Source organism: Bombina bombina, chromosome 1, assembly GCF_027579735.1.
Source record: "Bombina bombina isolate aBomBom1 chromosome 1, aBomBom1.pri, whole genome shotgun sequence".
Classification (NCBI taxonomy): Eukaryota; Metazoa; Chordata; class Amphibia; order Anura; family Bombinatoridae; genus Bombina; species Bombina bombina.
This window is the reverse complement of record NC_069499.1, coordinates 494,484,770-494,504,879: the sequence shown is the minus strand read 5'-3', so window position 1 is coordinate 494,504,879 and position 20,110 is coordinate 494,484,770. Positions and strand designations below refer to the sequence as shown.

Genomic DNA, 20,110 nt, shown 5'->3' with positions numbered 1-20,110 from the left:
TAAGCGAGACAAAAAAGTTTCACAAAACATATCAAAAATACATTAAACAGTACAGTTACACTCATATTAAAACTGTCTGATAAAAATTATTGCAAAACAAAATTGCATTAAAAAGCTATAATGGCTTAATGATATGAGGTCTCAGGTGTTAGAGGAGAAAAAAAGCCTGCAAAGGACTAACATATATATACACACACACACACACACACACACACACACACACACACACTCACCTAGTGTGCTAGTACTGGGTTGGACCCCCTTTGCCTTCAGAACTGCCTTAATTCTTCATGGCATAGATTCAACAAGGTGTTGGAAACATCCCTCAGACATTGAAGTACAGTGAACTGATTGTCATGTTCAAGAAACCAGTTTGAGATAATTTGAGCTTTGTGACATGGTGCATTATCCTGCTGGAAGTAGCCATCAGAGGATGGGTACACTGTAGTCATGAAGGGATGGACATGGTCAGCAACAATACTCATGTAGGCCATGGCATTTAAACAATGCTCAATTGGTACTAAGGGGCCCAAAGTGCGCCAAGAAAATATCCCCCACACCATTACACCACCACCACCAGCCTGAATCGTTGATACAAGGCAGGATGGATCCATGCTTTCATGTTGTTTACGCCAAATTCTGACCCTACAATCTGAATGTCGCAGCTAAAATTGAGACTCATCAGACAAGGCAACGTTTTTCCAATCTTCTACTGTCCAATTTTGGTGAGCCTGTGCGAATTGTAGCCTCAGTTTCCTGTTCTTAGCTGACAGGAGTGGCACCCGGTGTGGTCTACTGCTGCTGTATCCCATCTGCTTCAAGGTTTGACGTGTTGTGCAGTCAGAGATGGTATTCTGCATACCTTGGTTGTAATGAGTGGTTATTTGAGTTACTGTTGCCTTTCTATCATCTCAAACCAGTCTGCCCATTCTCTCTGACATCAACAAGGCATTTTACATTAATAAGGCATTTTCGTCCACACAACTACCGCTCACTGGATATTTTTTCTGTTATGGACCATTCTCTGTAAACCGTAGAGATGGCTGTGAAAATCCCAGGAAAATGCCAGAAGATCAGCAGTTTTTTAAATACTCAGACCAGCACGACTGGCACCAACAACCATTCCAGGTTCAAAGTCATTTAAATCCCCTTTCTTCCCCATTCGGACTGAACTTCAGCAAGTCGTCTTCACCACCTCTAGATGCCTAAATCCATTGAGTTGCTGCCATGTGATTGGCTGATTAGCAATTTGTATTACCAAGCAATTGAACAGGTGTACCTAATAAGGTGGTCGGTGAGTGTATATATATATATATATATATATATATATATATATATATATATATATATATATATATATATAAATGAAACAAGCGCACTCCAAAGGATCCTTAAACAGACACTTTTATTTAGTGAACGTTTTCGGACATAATATAGTCCGTCTTCAAAGCAAAAGTGTATGCATGTATATATATATATGTGTGTGTGCATATGTATTTATATATGTGTGTGTGCATATGTATTTATATATGTGTGTGTGCATATGTATTTATATATGTGTGTGTGCATATGTATTTATATATGTGTGTGTGCATATGTATTTATATATGTGTGTGTGCATATGTATTTATATATGTGTGTGTGCATATGTATTTATATATGTGTGTGTGCATATGTATTTATATATGTGTGTGTGCATTGGAGCTTTAGGCAGTCAAGTAGCTGAAAACATGAAAAAATCATATTTATGAAATATTCATTTTTAATAAAGTGTTATAGTGTGCATTTACTGTAAATATTGTACATTACAATGTTCTTCACATTGGGGAATATCTTCTATGTATTTTTTAAAAGCTATTCCTATATGTGTCTGTATATATTTATACCTATATATAATCATCTATATCTATCTATTCATCTATCTATCTATCTATCTATCTATCTATCTATCTATCTATCTATCTATCTATCGGTTTTGATATATATTTTACCAAAATTCCATTATATATATATATATATATATATTTAAAAAAAAAAAATAATAAAAAAAAAAATTATATATATATATATATATATATATATATATATATATATATTTAACAAACTATAGAACATATTCTGCTATGTTTAGAACATTAAAAACATAATTCATGCTTACCTAAAAAATTAATTTATTTCATGGTGATGATCGTCCAAGATCCATTACTCCTGGGAATTATTCTTCCTAACCACTAGGAGGAGGCAAAGATTCCCAAATGCCAAGAGCATTATAAAACCTCTCCAACCTCAGTTTAACATATAGCCAAGCATAGGGCTAGATTACACGTTGCGTTGTATTTTTTTTTCCTCAAACACGAAAACTTCGCTAGAGTTAGGCTTTTTGCGCTAGTTGGGTTGCGTCCGCATTACAAGTTACAAAAAAAAAATTTTTTGTAAGCATTAACCCGAAGAGCACAAACATCCTAACTTGAGTTTTTGCGTGCACGTGCATGTATTCCCCTATAGAAATCAATGGAGACAAAAAAGTGAGGGGAAAAAATAACACCCAAAATCGCATTTTCACATTCCCCATAGAAATCAATGGAGAAAAAAGGTTATTGAAAATAAACCAAACATTGTGCAAATAACATAGCATATTCACATTAGCATTAGCTATTAGCAAGTCTATGGAGAATTTTTATGTTACCACCAGTTTCCAAACTTTAACACCTCAATAGAAACAAGCCCATAAAGGGAAAGATTTAAAAAAACATATTTTTTTCACTAAGAAATTAAATCTACAACCCCAATAAAAAAAATTGAATGCACTTAAAAAATAAATAAAATCAGGCAAGAAAAAAATCAAGCTGGGACAACTGCCTGATGGACCTTCCTACCAAATGCTGCTTCAGAAGAAGCAAAAACATCAAAATAGTAGAATTATGTAAAAGTATGCAAAGAAGGCCAAGTAGCTGCCTTGCAAATCTAGTCAACAGAAGCTCATTCTTGAAGGCCCAAGAAGTAGCAACTGACTTAGTAGAATGAGCAGCAGTAATACGTTGCAGTGGAGGCTTACCCACCTACAAGTAAGCCACTGAATCAAAAGTTTAAACCAAGAAGCCAAAGAAACAGAAGAAACTTTCTATACTAACAAAAAATACCCAGACCGGCTCAAACTAGTGCAAATAAAAGGAGGTACTTTATTCCAGAGAAAAACAATTACAATTCACAAAAGACCACTAGCAAGTAAGCAGCTATTGCCATAATAAAAACTGAGGCTACGACCTCGGCCCGAATGACGTCACAGACGAGTTTCAGGTATCTCCCGTAATCATAGTAGAAGAAACTTTCTGTCCTTTCCTAGAACCAGAAAAGTGAATGCACAAACTTGCCTAAAGTTCTTAGTAGCATTAATGCAATATTTCAATGCCCTAACATCCAGATTATGCAAAGATCCCTCTGAAGCATTCTTAGGATCAGCACTTAAAGAAGGGACGACAATCTCTCTGCTAATGTTGTCTGAAAAAACAACCTTAGAAAAGAAGTCAAAGTAGTCAGTAAAACAGTCTTATCCAGATGAAAAATAAGATAAGGAGGATCACAAGAAAGAGCAGATAACTCAGAAACTCTTCTAGCAGAAGAGATGGCCAAAAGGAATAAAACCTTTCCTTCAGGTTTAATACAAACTAATGCCTGATCAAATCCATAAATATCAGGAAGATTGGAAATCTTCCTATGAAAGAAGATTAAAAGGCCAGAAATCTGCCCCTTCAGAGAACTGGCAGATAGGCCCTTATTGAGAATATTCTGTAGAAACTGCAGAATCCTAGGAATTCCAAAAGAATGCCAAGAAAAACCATGAACCATACACCAAAAATTAAAGGACTTCCAGACCTTATGATACATTTTTTGAGACAGAAGGCCAGACCTTAGAGGAATAGGTCAAGGAGGGAAGATGGATATCTGAACAAGATCCACATACCAAATCCTGTGAGGCCAAACTGGGGCAATTAGGATTACTAATGATTTTTCTAAGCTTATCTTGGAGATCACTCTCGGTAGAAGTACTAGAGGAGTGAACAGATAAGCAAGCTGAAATGACCAAGGAGCTACCAGAGCATCCACAAACTTTGCTCGAGGATCCCTGGATCTCGCAAAGTACCTGGGAAGTTTGTTGTTCATACGGGAAGCCATCAGATCTATTTCTGGGAGACACCAAAGATTCACAATCTGATTGAACACAACCTGGTGAAGATACCACTCCGCTGGATGTAGAGATTGACGAATGAGAAAGCCTGCTTCCCAATTGCTCACACCTAGAATATGAATCATGGAGACTAGACAGGAATTGGTCTCTGCCCATAAGAGAATTCAAGACACTTCCCTCATGGGTAGGGAACTGTGGTTTCCCCCTGATGGTTGATATAAGCCACTGCAGTGACATTGTCTGTCTGAAAATGTAGATGAGATCCTCTTTTCAACAGAGGCCAATCTTAAAAAACCCTGAAAATAAAACAGAATTCTAGAATATTTATTGGTAACCTCGCCTCCAGAGGATCCCAAATTCCCTCTCAGACACCCCCCAAACAGCTCCCCAACCTGAAAAGCTTGCATCTGTAGTGTAGTAGGTAAGATGAGCAAAAGAAGCCCTCTGAATAATAAACTGATGATCCAACCACCAAGTTACAGACTACCTTGTACTGGGATACAAAAATATCTTTTGAGACTGCTGAGTATAATCTGAGTATAATCTGACACCAAAAAGGTTACCTTTGTTTGAAAATTGATCCTTTAACCATGAGTTGGTTGGTGTGAGATTCTGCTAAAGGAAAAGACGAAGCTTGAACCAAGATATTGTCCAGGTAAGGAAACACTGCAATACTGATCACAGACAAAAAGGAACCCAGAACCATTGTCAATATTCTTGGAGTTGTAGCCAGACCAAATGGTAGAGCAACAAACTGAAAATGCTTGTCCAGAAAGGAAACTGGTAATGTTATCTGTGAATTAGAACATGAAGGTAAGCATCCTTTAAATCTATTGTGGACATAAACTGACCTGTTGAACAAAAAGCAGAATAGTCAAAATTGTTTCCATTTTAAAAGATGGAATCCTTACAAACTTGTTTAGAACTTTCAGATCCAGAACTGGTCTGAAAGTACACTCCTTTTTTAACAAGGTAGAGATTTCAGTAGAATCCCAGCCCGCCCCTGTCCCTGTAAAGTAACTGGAACAATCTCTCCCATAGCTTCCAGATCTAAGATTCCTTGTAAGATTGGACAGAAAAAAACCTTCCTCTGGGAGGCCTTATTCTGAATCCTATACGATATCCCTGGAAGACTATTTTCAGAACCCAGGGATCTGTAACAGTTTGAAACCAAGTCTCCTGAAAGAGACTTAACCTGCCCCTTACCATAACTTCTGGATCGGGGCCGCACCTTCATGCAGATTTGGTAGTAGAGATTTCTTAGCCTGCTTTGACTTGTTCCAATTAGCACTAGGCCTCCAGACTGGGCCAGAGGTGCCTTGCTTCTAAGCAGACTACTGTTTCTTATTCTGATGAATGGAACGCAAAGGATTGGAAGCTTTAGATTTCCCTCTAGACTTCTTGTCCCGAGGAAGAAAAGCCTCTTTACCTCAAGTAACAGTAGATATAATATAATCTAAATCAGAATCAAACAGTTTCTTTCCTTGAAAGCAAAGAGACAATAATCTGGATTGGGACAACCTGTCAGCAGACCAGGATTTATACCATAAGGTTCTCCTGGCAAGTATTTCCTGCTTTTAATTTTAATAATGAATTTGCATTTTTAAGCATTCACAAAAGATTTTCACTGACAGAATCATCAAAACATTATTCTGAAAGATTGTATAACCAGTAATGAAAAGCAACAGCCACATCAGCTATAGAAATGGCTAGCCTAAGTAAATATCCTGCTTGTAAAAAGGCCCTTCTATGGAAAGACTTAAAGGAAGTACTATCTTCCAGAGAGCTAGCAGTACATTTAGCTAGAGTGGAAATGGCGCCATCAATATTAGGAACAGTTTCCCATAATTCCACATTAGCAGCAGGTGAAGGATATACATTTTAAAACCTTGCTAAAGGATTAAATGAATTACCTGGCTTAGACTATTCCCTAGAAACCATGTCAGAGACAGCATCGGGAATAGGGAAAACCTCAGGGAGTTTAACATCAGAAACCCCTAAAGTAACTAACATCTCCTTCAAAAGATAACAAATATGTTCAATTTTAAACAAAAAAGAGGAAATATCAGGTTCAACAGAAGATGAAGACTACTCATCACCAGAGGAAACTTCACCATCTGAAGACATAACAGTTTATATGGCTTCAGAGCACATAGTAGAAGGTAAATTCAGAACTGACCCTTTAAGCTTGTTTGAAGGTGGAAGAGCCTCCAGCGCCTCAGAAACTGCAGCCTTGATTATTATTTTTTTCACACTGGGTGAAACATCATTAACATTCTCTTGTAATGAACAAACAGATGGATGATTAATATTCAAAGAAGCAGCATTAGGTTGGTCTGGTCAAATTAATACATTTAAACATAAGTCACATAAATTATCTGGAGCAGGTACCTCAGTTTTTTTACAATAAGCACACCTAATAATAGTAGAAAGGTGTTCAGGGGACTCAGCTTCTAGGGTAGAGTTAGAGGTAAAATCAGACAGCTCCATTATAGCATTTGACAAAGCAAAGCAATAAACACTATAACCCCCTTAAAAAAGTTCTTGAGGAATTGAAATAACTTACTTTCATCTCCAAGTAGCTTTTAAAATAAATTTACAGGTACATTACGCGCTAAGCCAACTGCAAAATAAATCAGGAGACATTTACAACACAACCGAAGGACAGATAACGCTCTAGAAATACATGCAAAAAACTAACAGCTAAAAAAAAGGACAAGCACTGTACTCTGAGAGGAAACTGGGCCTCAATTTAGACTGAAAACCCCTCTTTCAGAATAATCAAATGAACATTTTCATTCTTCATAGTAGAATATAGATGGCACAGGTCCTATAGGATTCTTGTCTGACTTTGCAGATCTCTAATGGTAAAGGAGAAGGGCTTGATGTGTTTGTAAATATTTAGTAATAAGAGTGTAGTATACTAACTCCATATAATCTGTATATTCGGCCCGTCTGAAAAAGGAACCTCTCAGTTTTCGAAGCACATCCAAACTAGGGATAAAAGGAGGAATACTCAGTTGTGAAGTAGTATAACACCCTATCTAAAAAACATTAATGTAGCTCAACGCGTTTCAACGATAAAACATCTTTTTCAAGAGCAAATAAAAACAGGTGAACAGTTGCTTAGGAGGGGAACTAATCTCAAACAAAAGTTAGCACCATCTCTAATTAGAGGTATGAAACCTACAATCCCCATACAAATTTCAAACCTCAAAGGTTTCTATACTTGTGGTCATTGCAAAGGTTGCAACTATACCAAAAGGGTACATAAGAACTTTACATCTTCAGGAACGGGAAAGACATTTGAGATGAAGAATTTTATAAGTTGTAAAACAAAAAATGTTATTTATTTATTACAGTGTAACTGTAAAATCCAATATTTAGGTCAAACAACTAGGTTTATCAAAACAAGAATTTTGGAACATCTTAACAAAATAGATAAAAGACATGAAGATCATGGAGTTCCACTACACTGTAATAAATGTAAAAAATTTGATGTCCAAACTTTTATATGGATGGGGATAGAACAGGTCTCCACACATTTGAGAGGTGGGAAAATAGAAATAGAACTGGACAAAAGAGAACTTTGGTGGATTCATACTCTTAGGACTTACAGTCAATGGGGTCTGAATAAAGATATTTTAATTAATTAAGTTTATTTGATCACTTGATATAATGTTATATACACTTTATTGTTAAATATTGCACGTTTATTTATGCATTTTTTATTATGGATTTCGCACAAGTAACACTTTATGTTATTATATATGAAAAATAGTTTTTCATAAAATGCAATATAGCACTTCATATTTATTATGTGTAATAAATGTTTTTTTCATGAAATATTATTATAACATGTTTCACTATTATGTATGTTTTATAAGACACAAATACTGTTCACTTGTTTTTGTAAATTCTTATAGAATTGAATATCGACACTCCGGATGATTTCTTCTCTTAGATGCTTTCCAATTTTTGGACGTAAACATGCAATGATTGGACAGTTAAGATAAAATGAAAACACCCTTTCATGTATTTCAGGTGTTAAAATTATATTCATTTCATTTTTATTTAAATGTAAAATGAAATGTTGGAGAGAATCCAGGCCTCCCTTCCAGATACACAGAACATCATCTATGTATCTCCGCCATGTCACCAGGCTCGCCCCAAGTGGGTCATAAGACCATACATGGAGATGCTCAAAATAATCCATGTAAATATTTGCATAACTCGGAGCGAACCTGGTGCCCATGGCGGTTCCACATATTTGAAGGTATTTCTCATTGTCAAACAAAAAAAAGTTATGTGTTAAAATAAATTCAATCGATTGGATGATAAATTTGAGTAAGGGGATAGCTAGATCAGGGTCTTGTTCCAGTTTCCACCTAACTGCCAAAATACCCTTTTTATGATCAATAATAGAGTAAAATGATGCAACGTCCATTGTTGCCCAACAAAAATTATTTTCCCATTTAATGTTGTTAATTGTATTTATTACAAGTGCAGAATCTTTCAAATATGATTTGGATTTTTTTACATAGGGCTGTAGAAAAAAATTAATAAAAGCAGATAAGTTTGATGTAAGGGAATCAATCCCACTAATAATAGGATGCCCTGGGGGCTTAAGGGGATTTTTAAAAAAATAAAAAATAGGGGTCTTAGAATATGTTTTATAAAGGAATTGAAATTCTTGTTGGGAAATAATTTAAAGATCTAAAGCTTCCAACAGAATCTCATGTAATTCTTGACAAAAACTATTTAGTAGCAAATAGTAGGAAAAACACAATTTATGCTTACCTGATAAATTTATTTCTCGTGTGGTGTATCCAGTCCACGGATCATCCATTACTTGTGGGATATTCTCATTCCCAACAGGAAGTTGCAAGAGGACACCCACAGCAGAGCTGTAATATAGCTCCTCCCCTAACTGTCATAGCCAGTCATTCGACCGAAAACAAGCCGAGAAAGGAGGAACCATAGGGTGTAGTGGTTACTGTAGTTTAAATTTAAAAATTACCTGCCTTAAAATGACAGGGCGGGCCGTGGACTGGATACACCACAAGAGAAATAAATTTATCAGGTAAGCATAAATTGTGTTTTCTCTTGTAAGGTGTATCCAGTCCACGGATCATCCATTACTTGTGGGATACCAATACCAAGGCTAAAGTACACGGATGAAGGGAGGGACAAGGCAGGAACTTAAATGGAAGGAACCACTGCCTGTAAAACCTTTCTCCCAAATATAGCCTCCGAAGAAGCAAAAGTATAAAATTTGTAAAATTTTGAAAAAGTATGAAGCGAAGACCAAGTCGCCGCCTTGCAAATCTGTTTAACAGAAGCCTCATTTTTAAAGGCCCAAGTGGAAGCCACAGCTCTAGTGGAATGAGCTGTAATCTTTTCAGGAGGCTGCTGTCCAGCAGTCTCATAGGCTAAGCGGATTAAGCTTCTTAGCCAAAAAGAAAAAGAGGTTGCCAAAGCCTTTTGACCTCTCCTCTGTCCAGAGTAGACAACAAACAAAGCAGATGTTTGACGAAAATCTTTAGTAGCTTGTAAGTAAAACTTTAAAGCACAGACCATGTCCAGATTGTGTAACACAAGGATGGAACCACAATCTCTTGATTGATATTCTTGTTAGATACCACCTTAGGTAAGAACCCAGGTTTGGTACGCAGGACTACCTTATCCGTATGAAAAATCAGATAAGGAGAATCACATTGTAAGGCAGATAGCTCAGAGACTCTACGAGCCGAGGAAATAGCTACCAAAAAAAAAAAAAGAACTTTCCAAGATAAAAGTTTGATATCTATGGAATGAAGAGGTTCAAACGGAACTCCTTGAAGAACCTTAAGAACCAAGTTTAAGCTCCATGGTGGAGCAACAGGTTTAAACACAGGCTTGATTCAAACTAAAGCCTGACAAAATGCCTGAACGTCTGGAACATCTGCCAGACGCTAGTGCAAAAGAATAGACAGAGCAAAAATCTGTCCCTTTAAGAAACTAGCTGACAATCCTTTTTCCAAACCTTCTTGGAGAAAAGATAAAATCCTAGGAATCCTGACCTTACTCCATGAGTAACCCTTGGATTCACACCAATAAAGATATCTACGCCATACCTTATGGTAAATTTTCCTGGTGACAGGCTTTCGTGCCTGTATTAAGGTATCAATAACTGACTCGGAGAAGCCACGCTTTGATAAAATCAAGCATTCAATCTCCAGGCAGTCAGCCTCAGAGAAATTAGATTTGGATGGTTGAAAGGACCCTGAAGTAGAAGGTCCTGTCTCAGAGGCAGAGACCATGGTGGAAAGGATGACATGTCCACTAGATCTGCATACCAGGTCCTGCGTGGCCACGCAGGTGCTATCAGAATCACTGATGTTCTCTCCTGCTTGATCTTAGCAATCAGTCGAGGGAGCAGAGGAAACGGTGGAAACACATAAGCCAGGTTGAAAGACCAGGGTGCTGCTAGAGTATCTATCAGTGTCGCCTTGGGATCCCTGGACCTGGATCCGTAACACGGAAGCTTGGCGTTCTGGCGAGACGCCATGAGATCCAGTTCTGGTTTGCCCCAACGGAGAATCAGTTGTGCAAATACCTCCGGATGGAGTTCCCACTCTCCCGGATGAAAAGTCTGACGACTTAGAAAATCCGCCTCCCAGTGCTCTACACCTGGGATATGGATAGCTGATAGGTGGCAAGAGTGAATCTCTGCCCAGTGAATTATTTTTGAAACTTCTAACATCTCTAGGGAACTTCTTGTTCCCCCTCGATGGTTGATGTAAGCTACAGTCGTGATGTTGACCGACTGAAATCTGATGTACCTCAGAGTTGCTAACTGAGGCCAAACCTGAAGAGCCTTGAATATCGCTCTTAGTTCCAGAATATTTATTGGAAGGAGAGACTCCTCCTGAGTCCACGATCCCTGAGCCTTCAGGGAGTTCCAGACTGCACCCCAACCTAGAAGGCTGGCATTTGTTGTTACAATAGTCCAATCTGGCCTGCGAAGGTCATACCTTTGGACAGATGGACCCGAGATAGCCACCAGGGAAGAGGATCCCTGGTCTCTTGGTCCAGATTCAGTTGAGGGGCCAAATCTGTGTAATCCCCGCTCCACTGACTGAGCCTGCATAGTTGCAGCGGTCTGAGATGTAAGCATGCAAACGGCATTATGTCCATTGCCGCTACCATTAAGCCGATTACTTCCATACACTGAGCCACCAAAGGGCGCGGAATGGAATGAAGAACCTGACAGGAATTTAGAAGCTTTGATAACCTGGACTCCGTCAAGGTAAATTTTCATTTCTACAGAATCTATCAGAGTCCCTAGAAATGAAACTCTTGTGAGTGGGGATAGAGAACACTTTTCCTCGTTCACTTTCCACCCATGCGACCTCAGAAATGCCAGTACTACGTCCGTATGAGACTTGGCAATTTGGAAGTTTGACGCCTGTATCAGGATGTCGTCTAAATAAGGGGCTACTGCTATGCCCCGTGGCCTTAGGACCGCCAAAAGCGACCCTAGAACCTTTGTAAAGATTCTTGGGGCTGTAGCTAATCCAAAGGGAAGAGCTACAACTGGTAATGCCTGTCTTGAAAGGCAAACCTGAGAAACCGATGATGATCTTTGTGTATCGGAATGTGAAGATAAGCATCCTTTAGATCCACTGTAGTCATATATTGACCCTCCTGGATCAGTGGTAGGATGGTACGAATAGTTTCCATCTTGAACGACGGAATTTGTTTAAGATCTTTAGATCCAAAATCGGTCTGAAGGTTCCCTCTTTTTTGGGAACCACAAACAGATTTGAGTAAAAACCCTGTTCCTGTTCCTCCTTTGAAACTGGATGGATCACTCCCATAACTAGGAGGTCTCGTACACAGTGTAAGAATGCCTCACTCTTTATCTGGTTTGCAGATAATTGTGAAAGGTGAAATCTCCCTTTTGGGGGGGGAAGCTTTGAAGTCCAGAAGATATCCCTGGGATATAATTTCCAACGCCCAGGGATCCTGAACATCTCTTGCCCACGCCTGGGCGAAGAGTGAAAGTCTGCCCCCTACTAGATCCGTTACCGGATAGGGGGTCGTTCATTCATGCTGTCTTAGAGGCAGCAGCAGGCTTTTTGACCTGCTTACCTTTTTTCCAGGTCTGGTTTGGTCTCCAGACCGTCTTGGATTGAGCAAAAGTTCCCTCTTGTTTATTATTAGAGGAAGTTGATGCCGCACCTGCCTTGAAGTTTCGAAAGGCACGAAAATTAGACTGTTTGGCCCTATATTTGGACCTGTCCTGAGGAAGGGCACAACCTTTTCCTCCCATGATATCAGCAATAATCTCCTTCAAACCAGGCCCGAATAGGGTCTGCCCCTTGAAGGGAATGTTAAGTAGCTTAGATTTTCTTAAGGTAACCTTCTAATTTTTTATCCATTGGCTCTAAAAAAGCACAACTGTCCTCGACAGGGATAGTAGTACGCTTTGCTAGAGTAGAAACTGCTCCCTCCACCTTAGGGACTGTCTGCCATAAGTCCCGTGTGGTGGCGTCTATTGGAAAACATTTTTCTAAAAATAGGAGGGGAAGAGAACGGCACACCTGGTCTATCCCATTCCTTATTAATAATTTCTGTAAACCTTTTAGGTATTGGAAAAACATCAGTACACACCGGCACTGCAAAGCATTTATCCAGTCTACAAAATTTCTCTGGCACTGCAATGGTATTACAGTCATTCAGAGCAGCTAAAACCTCCCTAAGTAACACGCGGAGGTGTTCAAGCTTAAATTTAAATGTAGAAATATTAGAATCAGGTATCTTTCCTGAGTCATTAACATCACCCACTGACTGAAGCTCTCCTTCCTCAGCTTCTGCATATTGTGAGGCAGTATCAGACATGGTTCTTAAAGCGTCAATATGCTCTGCATTTTGTCTCACCCCAGAGCTATCTCGCTAACCTCTAAGTTCAGGTAGTCTGGCTAATACCGCTGACAGTGTATTATCCATGACTGCCGCCATGTCTTGTAAAGTAAACGCTATGGGCGCCCTAGATGTACTTGGCGCCATTTGAGCGTGAGTCCCTTGGGCGGGAGTCAAAGGGTCTGACACGTGGGGAGAGTTAGTCGGCATAACTTTCCCCTCGTCAGATTCCTCTGGTGATAATTTTTTTAAAAACAGAATATGATCTTTATTGCATAAAATGAAATCAGTACATTTGGTACACATTCTAAGAGGGGATTCCACCATGGCTTTTAAACATAATGAACAAGGAGTTTCTTCTATGTCAGACATGTTTATACAGACTAGCAATGAGACTGGCAAGCTTGGAAAACACTTTAAATCAAGTTAACAAGCAAATATAAAAAACGGTACTGTGCCTTTAAGAGAAACAAATTTTTTCAGAATTTGAAAAACAGTGAAAAAATGCAGTAAATCAAACGAAATTTTTGCAGTGTATGTAATAGGCTAGCAGAGCATTGCATCCACTTGCAAATGGATGATTAACCCCTTAGTTCAAAAAACGGATCAAAAAAACGAAATAGACTTTTTTTTTTTTTTAACAGTCACAACCAACTGCCACAGCAAGCTGTGGTCCTACCTTCCCCAATAAACGACTTTGGAAAGCCTTTGAGCCCTTTAGAGATGTCCTATAGCATACAGGGGACTCCTGAGGGAAGCTGGATGTCACAGTTTGTAATTTTAACTGCACCAACTGTAACTTTTATACTATAACAGTGGAAAGCCTCAGTAAAACTGTTTCTAGTCAAAATTTAAGCCAGCCATGTGGAAAAAACTAGGCCCAATAAAGTTTTATCACCAATGCATATATAAAAACGATTAAACATGCCAGCAAACGTTTATATTGCAATATCATAAGGGTATTACCCCAGGGAGTAAGCATGATACCAGTCGTTATTAAATCACTGTATTCAGGCTTAACTTACATTAATCCGGTATCAGCAGCATTTTCTAGTGTTTTCCATCTCTAGAAAAAATTATAACTGCACATACCTGATAGCAGAATAAACTGCACGCCATTCTCTCGCTGAAGTTACCTCATCTGTGTAATACCCTCAGACATATGTGAGAATAGCAATGGATCTTAGTTACAACCTGCTAAGATCATAGAAACCTCAGGCAGATTCTTCTTCTATTTACTGCCTGAGATAAAATAGCACACCACCGGTACTATTTAAAAATAACAAACTTTTGATTGAAGAAAATAAACTAACTATATTTAACCACTCTCTCCTACAACATCCTAGCTTGTTGAGAGTTGCAAGAGAATGACAGGCTATGACAGTTAGGGGATGAGCTATATTACAACTCTGCTGTGGGTGTCCTCTTGCAACTTCCTGTTGGGAATGAGAATATCCCACAAGTAATGGATGATCCGTGGACTGGATACACCTTACAAGAGAAAGATGTTTTATCGTTGAAATGCGTTGAGCTACATAAAAGCTTTGTTCTGCTTTTATTTTACATTTGTATCTCGTGCTGTTTTTGCTGTGACAACACTGGATTTATCTCTTTAATGGAGTAAGTTACTACTCGCTTTTTATATAGGGTGTTATACTACTTCACCAACGGAGTATTTCTCCTTTTATCCCTAGTTTGAATGTGCTTCGAAAACTGAGAGGTTCCTTTTTCAGATGGGCTGAATATACAGATTATATGAGTATACTGCACTCTTATTACTGAACATCAAGCCCTTCTCCTTTACCATTAGAGATCTGCAAAGTCAGACAAGAATCCTATAGGACCTGTGCCATCTATATTCTATTACGCTATTTACTACAGTCCCTTGGGAGAGACTGCAAGAAGGCAACGGTCCTTTATCTATTGAGAGTATTGTGTTCTTATGTCATTTGCATACAGATTTTTGTATTAACAGCTTACATTATCTGTGCATTTTCTACTCTATATCTTCATTCTTTGACTACCTCTAGCAGAGACAAAGTAAAGACTGAGGTATATGTGAGGTCGGAGAGGTTTTATAGAGTTCTTGGGGTTTGGGAATCTTTGCCTCCTCCTAGTGGCAAGGAAGAGTAATTCCCAGGAGTAGTGGATTGTGGACTCTCACCATCTGTATGAAAGAAATGTACATTATGCCATATAACTTCTGTATTTGCACGTTTAAATAACCGCAGTAGGGTTTGTGTGACTTGTTGGGTGTTATTGTTTTTTTAAATCCATTTAAATCTATGGGGAAATGCGATTATGCGTTTGCAACCTAGCATAGTCTTTTTTTATTACGAGTATGAAAGTGCTCGAGTGCAATCTTTTCAACTCGTAATACGAGCGTAAAGAGCCGAGCACAAAAAGCCTACATCTAGCAGATGTAACACTCGAATGCAAGCGCAAAATTGTTCTCCACTCGTAATCTAGCCCTTTATGTATGACACTGAATATGCTCTTCATTTATTGAAATGCCCAGATGGGTTTGTTACTAAAAAGAAATTATGAGAGTTCTACTGATAGAACTGGTGAGTACAAGTCACAAATTAGGACAAAGAATGTGTCTTCTTTTTTGAGGAAATAGAACACTTGGTAATTCAATTGCATTTCAAACTTATAGATCATACTAGGTGATAAGCCTCCCCAGAGGGCAGTCTATGTTTAAAAAATACAAACCCCCAAGTTAAAGTTACAAAAAATAAAAAAGTAAAATTACAGACAAAAATAAACAAAGGTATTGAAAATAAAAAAAATAAACCCAAACTAATACCCCTATAAAAATAAAAAATGCACCCCAAAATAAAAACACCCCCTAATCTAATACTAAACTACCAATAGCCCTTAATAGGGACTTTTGTAGGGCATTGTCCTAAGTTAAACAGCTCTTTAACTTTTAAAAAATACTAAGTCCCCCCTAACAGTAAAACCCCCACCCACCAAACCCCCCAAAATAAAAAAAAAACTAACGCTAAAAAAGCTAAACTACCCATTGCCCTTAAAGGCGCATTCGTATGGGCATTGCCCTTAGAATCAACTCTTTTTCAAGCCCCCCCAAAAATCTAAATCTAAAAAAAAAAAAAAATCTAAAAAAAACACCCCAAAAATTTAAATAAAAAAGCCTAAACCTAAGCCCCAAATAGGTATTCACTGTTCCTGAAGAAGTTCTTCTTCAAGACGGATCCATCATCTTCTATCTTCATCCGGAGTGAAGGTGGCGCAGAGCTGTGTTCCTGATGCCTGGATCCTCTGCGGTGGTCCTCAACAGCATTCCTCGCAGGCGGTGGCGGCCTTCCTTGGCAGCATGAAGGCTCCTCTTCATCCGATGTCCGTCATAGACTGAAGATTGAATGCAAGGTACCACAATCAATTTGGGGTACCTTGCATTCCTACTGGCTGAAATTTTTAAATCAGTCAATAGGATTAGAGCTACTGAAATCCTATTGGCTGTTCAAATCAGCTAATAAGATTTCAGTAGCTCTCATCCTATTGGCTGATTTCAAAAGAGGAGCCTCCACACCGCCAAGGACCACCGCCAAGGATCCAGGCATCGGGAACACAGCTCCACACCTCCGCTCCGCACCGCCTTCACTCCGGATGAAGATAGAAGATGATGGATCCATCTGGAAGAAGACCTTCCCTAGCGGACTTCAGGAATAGTGAGTACCTATTTGGGGCTTAGTTTTAAGCTTTTTTATTTTAATTTTTGGGGTGTTTTTTTTTTTAGATAAGGTTTTTTTTGGGCTTGAAAAAGAGCTGATTGCCCTTTTAAGGGCAGTAAAAGAGCTAAATCCCCTTTTAAGAGTAATGTCCATACAAATGCCCCTTTAGGTGCAATGGGTAGTTTATTTTTTTTTAGTGGTAGTTTTTTTTTTATTTTGCACACACAGTAATTAAATTAGTTATTTGTGTGTTGGGGGTTGGCGGCATAGGGGTTAATATTTTAATTATGTTATTTGCGGATTAGGGGTTAATTACATTATTGTTTTGCGATTAGGTTTTTTTTTTATACTTCATGCGGGCGGTTACGTGTTTTTATTTTTTGCAGGCGGTTACGTGTTTTTTAGTTATTTTGTGGGGGCGGTTGCATGTTTTTTTTTAAGGCTTTGGGATTGCCTACGCTGCATCCAGGTGGATTCTGAAAATGGCAGGGTGGTGAAAGAATATCTATATCAATCTTCCTTTGTGTTTATATTTATATTTATGCAAGAGCACCATTTCCTCCAGACATTGGGAAAATCTATAACTATACATTTCCTGACAATAAGACTATAAGAGGAAAAGCCCAAGTAGTGCCACTGTTCACTTGGGGTGGTGAAAGAATACACCTGCAGTGGATTTTTTCACCACCCTGCCATTTTCGGAATCCACCTGGATGCAGTTTATTTTGGCTGCCTCGCAGAGCCAACATTCCTTTGAGGATGCATGCGCAACTGGTGACTGATGCATTACACACGCGATTATAGTATAGATTACCTAGAGGAGGTGAGGTGGTAATAGACATTTGATGAAATTGGGCTTGCATGTTGTTGAACAGTAAAGTAATGGTAGACCAATATGTCATACGTAGAGGTACCTTATTATGAAACGTGTAAAACCAAAGTCATTCTTTTAAAGTTACACAACTAATCTAGTGATAGAAAAAAAATGAAAAAATAAAGGGTGACAAAAAATATTTTGTTTAATATGTTAATTGTTCTCTACATTAAAAGTACAGGTAAATTGTCAGTAGCATACGTCCATTTGATTTGATGTTCCTCACATCCACAATGGGAACTTCTTCAAAATGCTAAAGTTAAAATGGGGTATATATAGGGTAGACCAAGATCACTGTGTGTATAGTATTGGTAAAAAAACTATTTTACTATATTAAAAAACTAAAACATGGGGGGCGTGTCTAGCCGCGGCCATGATAAGTCGCATCTTCCGACAGCTCTGAAATTGATATAGATACTCTATTGAATATCACTCAAATCCTACAGAAGCTAACATCAACGGATCTTACATGGGTTTTACAACTTATAGCTGAGCGGACTCATATAAATATTTTCATGTTCATGATCTTCTGGACCATAACTAAGCAGAAGAGACGTCGGACGCCGGCCTACTACTATTATTAACTAATAACCCCCCCCCCGGGGGTAAACCAGTTCAGTATGGCTATGCTTAATAGGGAGGAATTCCATATAGTACTGCGCACCCTTCTTAGTAACCTGGAACAACAAATGAATCATAGCTTTGACGACCATAAATCACTAATGCAACATGGAGATCGTGTGAATCCCTCGATTAAAGTCACAGGCCCGGAATCCCTTACACTGAAAGGCAACCAGCTAACTGTAGCAGCAGAAGTGCCAAACACCCCACTTACAGAGGAACGCCCAAAGAAAAACAGAGGTATAACTATAGAAAGCGAGATCGATCATGATGATACAGATGTAGCTACCTTGTCCCTAAGCTGCCCATACACCAGAGAGCTGCTGTACCTAGAAAATACATAAAACAGCAAACTGGAGCTCAACCAGTCGCCCATATCTGGTCGAGTTATGGGGATTTTGCCTTGGAGTCTCTTTAGGGGGAAGTGGCCGAACCACTAGAGGGCTATTCGAACTTACCCTGCTACCTTGCACTGGAACAGATGGCTACCCCAGATGTGTTGTGGAGCACAGATGCTACAGATCTGAACGGAACTACCATCCTAGCAGCCAGGTATTACAATATTTTATTTCAGAGGACTTTACCAGCTCCAGAACTGTTGCAAGATCTCTGATTAGATGGACATTGGATCACCTTGAATCCTAAAGCGTTACAAATTGCAAACTGGACTAATTTAAGGCAGAAATATATGAATGCTCCAAGCTCCACTATCTCAATAGGAGTGGGGTGAGACTTTAACGCTCTAAAACATGACGAGTTGTAATACACACTTCTTGCAACATAATTAGTTAAGACGTTTTGCTTGTCCCTTAACACAGTTTATAATGTTGTTGATCCCAAGTTTATGTCCCTTCTCTTTAACTTTTGACTAAAACTTATCATACTGTCAGGTTGTCATCCTCTCTATGTATACAACATAACAAACTTGTCTCACTTTAGGACCCAGCAGCTTACTCTCAACAGCTTTATAAGGCTCACCTGCCTTATTCTCATTGCTTAGTATTGGAGACAGATAGTATCCTTACAGCCATCCTCTACCTGAAGAGCTATTTTACAAGCTCCCTCTTGATCCAGCTTATTTTGTGAACGCTGTTCACAAAGCACCTACTGCTTCATCCTCACAACCTCCACGCCTCACTCTGAGCTGCAGCATTCTCCTTCTTGCAACGGCCGCAACTTACACTTAAGTTTATACCGGTAAGAACATCTGCTACATGTATACATTTCTTGTGGAAAGTGTTAAGCTGCCATATATGAACTTATAAGCGCTTGGATAAAAGTATATGCATATATTACAAGGACTGTTATCAGAATCTCTGCAAACAATCTCTCTAAATTTAAAATCCATTTTGTGCACGCTACAAAAAGCGCTCTTGGCGCTTCATTATAGTTAAGCTGACAGCTTGTAATATTTCTTAGATATAAAGGGCTGTTATAACTTCTCTATTTCAGACTGCAGTTTTCAGTAATACTGATATTTGGTTTTGTTTTTCACATTTGAACTGTTTGCTAGTTTTCCTGCCACACCTATTCAGTGTATCAATATACACATGTGGTGGCTATAGGAACTACTAACAAACGTCTTCAATATATTATATCCTGCTGTATGGTTTTATGGACTCAACTATGCTGCCAGATTTCTCTATGCTGCATCCATTAACCACTTCAGCAACATACACAACTTTATCTAGCTAAATCCCAGCAGTTGTGGTTCACTTGTCTAACATGGCCCAAACATTCTAAATTCTTTTAGAGATATTAAGGTTGAGCCTGACAGAATACTAAGCCAATTACAACATGGACCCAGCTGGGATCAACGCCCAT

General features: G+C 38.7%; 1 protein-coding gene across 3 annotated transcripts in view; it reads right to left on the bottom strand.

The window, feature by feature from the left end:
* The window catches only part of HECW2 (HECT, C2 and WW domain containing E3 ubiquitin protein ligase 2), a 746,182-nt gene that overhangs the window by 166,752 nt on the left and 559,320 nt on the right, over positions 1-20,110 (bottom strand). The window lies entirely within an intron of this gene.